This window comes from Canis lupus, chromosome 11 (assembly GCF_048164855.1).
Source record: "Canis lupus baileyi chromosome 11, mCanLup2.hap1, whole genome shotgun sequence".
Taxonomy (NCBI): Eukaryota; Metazoa; Chordata; class Mammalia; order Carnivora; family Canidae; genus Canis; species Canis lupus.
Window position 1 is genome coordinate 51788755 of NC_132848.1, and position 6342 is coordinate 51795096.

Here is a 6342-nt window from a genome sequence, read left to right on the forward strand (position 1 = left end):
GAGCAGCCCCGGCCACTACTCCCACCCTCACCCCCACCCTCCCCTACCCCTCCCCACCCCCCCAACCCTGGCCTGGCTCAGGTTTGAGCAACATAGTCAAGACGCAAAAATCCAAAGCAGGGCTGCCTCCAGCGTGTGACTTCCACCCACTGAGGCTCCCTTTTATCTACTTATATACCAAACAGGCCTGCATTTGCTGCCAGTTTAACCCTTGCCCCCACTCCCAGCTCCTCCATCCCTCTCACCCCCCACCCTGCCCTTGGGCCCCTCCCCTGTCCACCCCTCGACCCCCGCGACCCCTGTGTCTGGCTGGCCTCTCCCCTCCTGTGCCAGGAGCCCTCCCATCACCCAGCCGGAGTGTGGAAGCATCTGCCGGGGGTTAAGGACCTGTCTGCTCCGGGGAGGAAACTCCAGGAGGGCAGTTCCTGCCCGGGCTGAAGCACCGACCCAACCAGCTGGACTGTCAGGCTGGGAATCCAGCTGCCCCCTCCTGCCCCGTGACCTCCGGCCAGCACTGCCACCTGTCTGTGCCTGTGTTCCCCTCTATGTAATGGGGGTGGCAAGGGCCATGGTGAGGACTTCCAGCTGCGGGGCGCCGGGAGCTGCGGGGTACGGGGAGGGGTATGGGTGCATTGGTGCTTCCTGATGAAGCCTGGGCACGCAGTCCTGCACACACACACACACACACACACACACGCTGCCCACCAAGGGGCCTGTGCAGGGGTGAAGACCATTCCCCACCCCCCTGCAGAGGCAGAGCCAGCCTCCCCCATTCACCGCCCAGGCCACCCAGGCTGTGTCTGATACTGGACCAGATAAGGTAGAGAGGGTTTTGCCGGCATAGGCACCATTCTGAGGAAGAGACAATTAGCTCTTTGCTGGAAATGTACAGTTGCAGGGGTGGGGGTGGGGGTACCAAAGCCTGGCCCTGTGCCTGCTCCACTGCCCAATCCCTGGAGCCGGGTCTCTGTTCCCCAGGCCAACTCCTCTCTCACCCCAGGCCTACCTTCGCCATCACCACACCCACAGCCCCTCCGAGGATTCTGAGCCTGCCTCTGGGCCGGGGGGGTGGGGTGGGGTCGGGGGCACCCCTGGTCTGAGGCTGAGGAGCCTGGCCTTCTGCTCAGGCTGCCCTGTTTTCCATTTTTTTCCCTGTTCACTGCATGGTCCTCATGGGCCAACATATAGGATTTCTACCACCAACATCATAACTTTGTTCCCTTGCTTCCCACCCCAGGACACAGCACAGGGCCCCTTTCATCAGCTTTGCCCCTGGAGGCACTGTGCCCTAGTCCACCTTCCCAAATCCTGGGGCTCCTGTCCATCCCCAGCCTGCCCACCCTCCCTCGGCACCCTCCCTCAGCCACCTTGTCTTTATTCTTCACTCCCCGGAAGCTGGCCCGTAGGAGACCACCTGCCCCCAGGGTATTGGCCCTGCATGATCCTGTGTGGGGGAGGGAGAGGTCCAGTCTAAAAAGCCCTCCAGGGGTCTTGACATCAAGCCAAGGAAACTGTGTGTGGGTCCTGGTTTTGAAATTATCTACAATTAGTGTTGCTTTTGTTATTTAGCACTTTTTCACCAAAGTGAAGGGCTCATTTACACCTTGCAACAACCTGGCAGTTAGAGATAGGCCGGGTTTAAAGCTTTTCTCGTGAGAGTGTCCCCAATGGGGAGTCAAATGAAGTCCCAGACTTCTCTGTCCACCGAGGGTTCCCATTGCCAACATTTATTAACTGCTACGAAGGATGGGAAATAGGATGCGACTGCCCCCTTTTCAAACAGGAGATGCCCTGAAGGCATTGCCTGTGGCTGCCTCAAAGGTAAGGATCACACCTGCTCCAGACCGGAACATCTCCCAGCAAGGCCCGGCCTCCCCTTCTCCAGATGCCGCACGCAGCCCACCACAGAATTACCTGAGAGCCCCCGAGTCGCTGCCTTTCCTGGCTGACTGATGGGCAGAGCAACCGAGGGCGCATTTCCCTCCAACAGGGTCCTTTATTTGGTTCTAGGGATGACCTGACTGTGGGCCCCTGGGGCTCACCGGCTGGAGGAGTCACTGAGGGACGACAATACTGCCACACATCTGGCCAGACGCCCTCTGTCTTTATCGGCACCTCCTCTGTGCCCGGAGATGAGCATGGCTGTGGCAGGGCTCACACAGTGGCAGGTGCCCAGCCCGCAGCTCAGCACAACATGAGAGTGGCTCTTCCCTGTCTCCTCGCCTATCTGGTCAGCAGCCACTAGAATTTTCATCTCCGCTTGACCCCAGCCCGGCCTCTCCTTTTGTTTCTCACTACCATGAGTCCCAAAGCTTGGAGGGACCAGGGTTGGAAGGAGATGTGAGTAGAGGTCCCCATGGCCAGCAGACTGGGTCTCCTTCCAAATCTGCTGTCACAGGCTGCTCCCTCGGATCCCCCCTCCCCCCTTCTAGATCAGGAGGTCTGAAGATAGGCAGTCCTTCAAAGCTAACCTCAGATCTCACCTCTTCCAGGAAGACTTCCCTGATTCTTGCCATGGGGCTGTCCCCCTTCTCAGAATTCCTGGGCAAACAGAATCTGTATTAGAAACCGGCGGCAGGCGATGTCCTCTAACCAGTGTGTGGAAGTTGCTGGGGCTGTTTTCAAATGCTCTGGCTCTCTCTCCTTCTGGACACCTGGAAAGGGTGTAAATCCGCACCCATCTGAATCCAGGTCGGGCTGTGTGATTTGCCACGTGAGTGGAAATGACAGGTGTCACTCCCAGCAAGATAGTTTTACAGTCAGTGTGTGTTGTGCTCGCTTCGGCAGCACATATACTAAAGTCAGTGTGTACTTTTCCATGACAACTGTCAAAGTTCCCAATGATGGCTCCCCGAGTCCCTGACTGACAGGAGAGTGAGTTCCTACAGACCTGTGATGATATGTTGTTGTGACCAAAAAATAAACTTTTGTTGTGTTAAACCACTCAGATGTTTAGAGCTGTTTGCCACTGTAGCATAATCCAGTCTATCTTAATTGGTCCACCGTCTGAACAATCAGGATGTCCCACTTGACCAGCTTGAGATATGGAATATGATCATGGTTCCTTACAGTTTTCTTTCAAATTATAAAAACCTTTGATTCTTATCATCTTTTTTTAAAGAATTTGTAAAAGATTTTTATTTATTCATTCATGAGAGACACAGAGAAGCAGAGACATAGGCAGAGGGAGAAGCAGGCTCCCTATGGGGAGCCTGATGTAGGACTCGATCCCAGGACCTGGGGATCACACCTTGAGCCAAAGGCAGACACTCAAACTCTGAGCCACCCAGGCATCCCTGATCCTTAAAATCTGTCAGTGGCTGTGTTCACTGAAGCCACTAGCTGGGGAGTGGGCTCTCAAGGTACATAGGGGACCCTCTCTCTGGAGTCACTGTAGGCCATAGGGCTCATGCCAGGCTGGACCTGAACTCCTGGTTCTGACATTCTTTCATTACATAGACATCAGTCGAGAGCATGCTCATCCCTCTTGGTCAACTGGGCAAGCCTACTACTTTTGTCTCCTTTTATCTTCACAATGACTTTTATGTCAGAGATATCTTGGTACTTCCCTGCTGCTGGGATACTCCCAGGACTATCGGGTCTACCCTGATTTGGTTCAGTACCTTAAACCCTCAGAAAGAAGGGTGAAAGAGCAGATCTTCACTCTCCTAAAAGGGCCACAGTGGGACGCCTCGCTGGCTCAGCAGTTGGGTGTCTGCCTTTGGCTCAGGTCATGATACCAAGATCCGGAATCGAGTCCAGCATCAGGCTCCCCGCAGGGAGCCTCTTCTCTCTCTGCCTGTGTCTCTGTCCCTCTCTCCATGTCGCTCATGAATAAATAAATAAAATCTTTAAAAAGCAGGGGGGGAGGTGCACAGGCTTAGTATGCACATTTATCCACCATAGCCACTACCACTTCATCAAGCAACTGCCAAGTCCTTATCTCTGTGACCACGGGAGAGAGTGACACAGCTCTATGTGCCCACAGAGCTGGACTCAGGCCCAGATGGATCAAAATACCCAGCCACACCTTCTCCCAGAACCATGGGTGACTACTGACCACACACTTGGGTATCTGGCTGCCCAGAACTGTGCCATCCTGCTCTAGAATGCAGCAACATCTTTTCTAAATGGAAGCTTGGCCCTCAAATGGCAGTCCTCCCCTGCACCCCCAGCCCAGGATAAGAACGTAAAGCCCCCCTTCCTGAAGCACTTGGCAGGTGACTCTTGGCTCCTGGCTAAACAGCCAGCCTATGGCATGTCCTCATCACCCTTGAACATCACAGGGCCCGAAGTGAATGTGGGATAGACACTGGTGGCAGAGAAGGAACCTGAGCCTCTGGAGCCACGCTTCCAGGCACAGCTGAAGAGACTCAGGCTGCCAGCAAGGACCAGAGCAGCTTCTCCCGCCGTGGCCAGCCGTGAGCCGGGCCAGGAGAGGAAGAAGGTAAGGATGCGGCAGGGGGTAAGGGGGTAAGGGGGCTGGTGGGGCCCAGCAAGGCTGCTGTGCCCCAGATGTGGTAGGACATGGCCCCACAGCCCAGGACCCTCTCTGGCCCTTCCTTTCAGCTGAAAATTTCTGCCCCTACACCCCCCACTGAGCTATCCCTCCCAACCCCTCTCCCCCAACACACCAACTTCACTTTGCACAACCAGCAGATTCCTGAAAGGATGCCAGGAAATTGGGTTTTGGGAAATCATAGCCTGTTCTGAATGCCCAGTGGGGAATGCTGTGTTGAAATACATCTTCTGTAAACCCTTTCATAAAGTCACACCCCTGCCGCCCCCACACCTCCCCCCCCCATGGCACAGACCAGGTGAGCGTCCCCAGGGGGGTCCATCTCCTAAGTTACTGAGCTGCTCCCCACCAGGCTCACCTGGGATGGAGGCTGAGGCCAGGCTGGGGGGGGATCCTCCACCTCAGAGAACATAAAGGACAAATAATGAGCCGTTTGCCCTTTGCCGCAGGACCTCAGGCCCCGCGGCGCTGTGAGTCACCGGGATGAGTCACCGTGCATTGTTTGTGTGGTGATCCTGGGAGGAAGCAGTGAGACTGCAGAAGTTGACTTTTCTCCTCTTGCTCCAGGGATGTGAGCTTACGTGTGTGCATGCCTGTGTGTACGTGTGTGCTTGGACCCCCCCCTGCGTGCACGTAGGGCAGCACGTACCGGGAAAATTGTGGTTTCCCAACACATTTGGGGTAAGAATGTCCTTCAATCACGAGCTTGTGTCTTAACACTAACAGGCCCGTGGGCTCTACAGGCATCAGCCTCTGGAGCCACCCCTTAGTGGTACTGGGGAACGTGGGCCCTGTCCCTTCCACACTGCACGCACTCTCTTTCTGGGGACTGTCCTCTGGCCACCACGCATCAACCTTGTCCATACAGGTGCCCCATGCTCCTGCACCCCGACACCATTCCCAAAGCTGAGAGCAGGCCAGGACTCGGGAAATGGGATTTAAGACCAAGATTCCAGCTTCAGTCCAACTGTCTCCCTTCCCAGAAGCCTAGCTGGGGCAGCGGGTGGCTGTTTTCCCCACTCTGGAGGCCGGAAAGCAGAGAAGCACCTGCTGGAGGGTAGGAAGCAGATGCCCAGAGCAGCTGAGAGCAGAGAGGCTTTCTGAAACATCAGCCCTTGGGCGCCTCTGCCCCACACATGCTGCTTCCCCGGCCCAATGCCCGGCCCCTACCACACCATGTCCTCACCCTACCAGACCAGCTCGGGGGTCACCTCCTTGGCGAGGCCTTTCCTGAGCCCCACGAGCAGGGCACTCCCTTCCTACTGTGGGACACCCCTTCTCTTCCTACTGATGGTTTGTCCTCCCTACCCCAACTGCCCTCCTTAAGGGCAAGACTGTGACTCATTTGTCTTTGTACACTTAGCTCACTGTGTTGCATATAATAGGGGCTCCATAAATACTCGGGCTGATGTCCCAAGGCCAGTGTTGACCTCGACTCCTCGGTTTCCACAAGTGGGTGAAAAGAGTGAGGTTTAACCTCGGTGTCTTCTGCTTCTAGGAAGCCTGAATTCTCTTTGGCTTACAGGGTTGAGAGCAGCCAGTCTCCTTCAGATGCTTCCCCCCACCCCCCCGCTCTTCCCTAGGGAAACCGAGGCAGGAAAGCATCTGTTTTCTGGTCTGGGGAGTGTTCTGAAGAACAGGAACCCTGCAAGCAGATGGGCTTGTTTCTGAATTGGTCCTGTGGCATTTGGCTATCAGTAGCCAACGCCCCCTGGAGCTGGCTTCAGGGAGCTCTGTTTAAGGAATCAATGGGTATCTTTATAAAATCTTTTTTGAGGGAGAGAGGGATGGAGAGAGACAGAGAGAGAAGAGGGTCAGACGGA

General features: G+C 55.6%; 1 long non-coding RNA gene across 5 annotated transcripts in view; it reads right to left on the reverse strand.

Moving 5' to 3' along the window:
• The window catches only part of LOC140600188 (uncharacterized), a 38428-nt gene extending 33324 nt beyond the window's left edge, over positions 1 to 5104 (reverse strand). For 3 of the 5 annotated variants that reach the window (XR_012003385.1, XR_012003382.1, XR_012003381.1), the window contains exon 1: positions 4878 to 5094. This is a non-coding gene — a long non-coding RNA (uncharacterized lncRNA). Of the gene's footprint in view, positions 1 to 4877 lie in introns of all 5 variants that reach the window. The other 2 variants (XR_012003383.1, XR_012003372.1) reach the window with 2 other exon arrangements.
• Positions 5105 to 6342: the final 1238 nt, after the last annotated feature.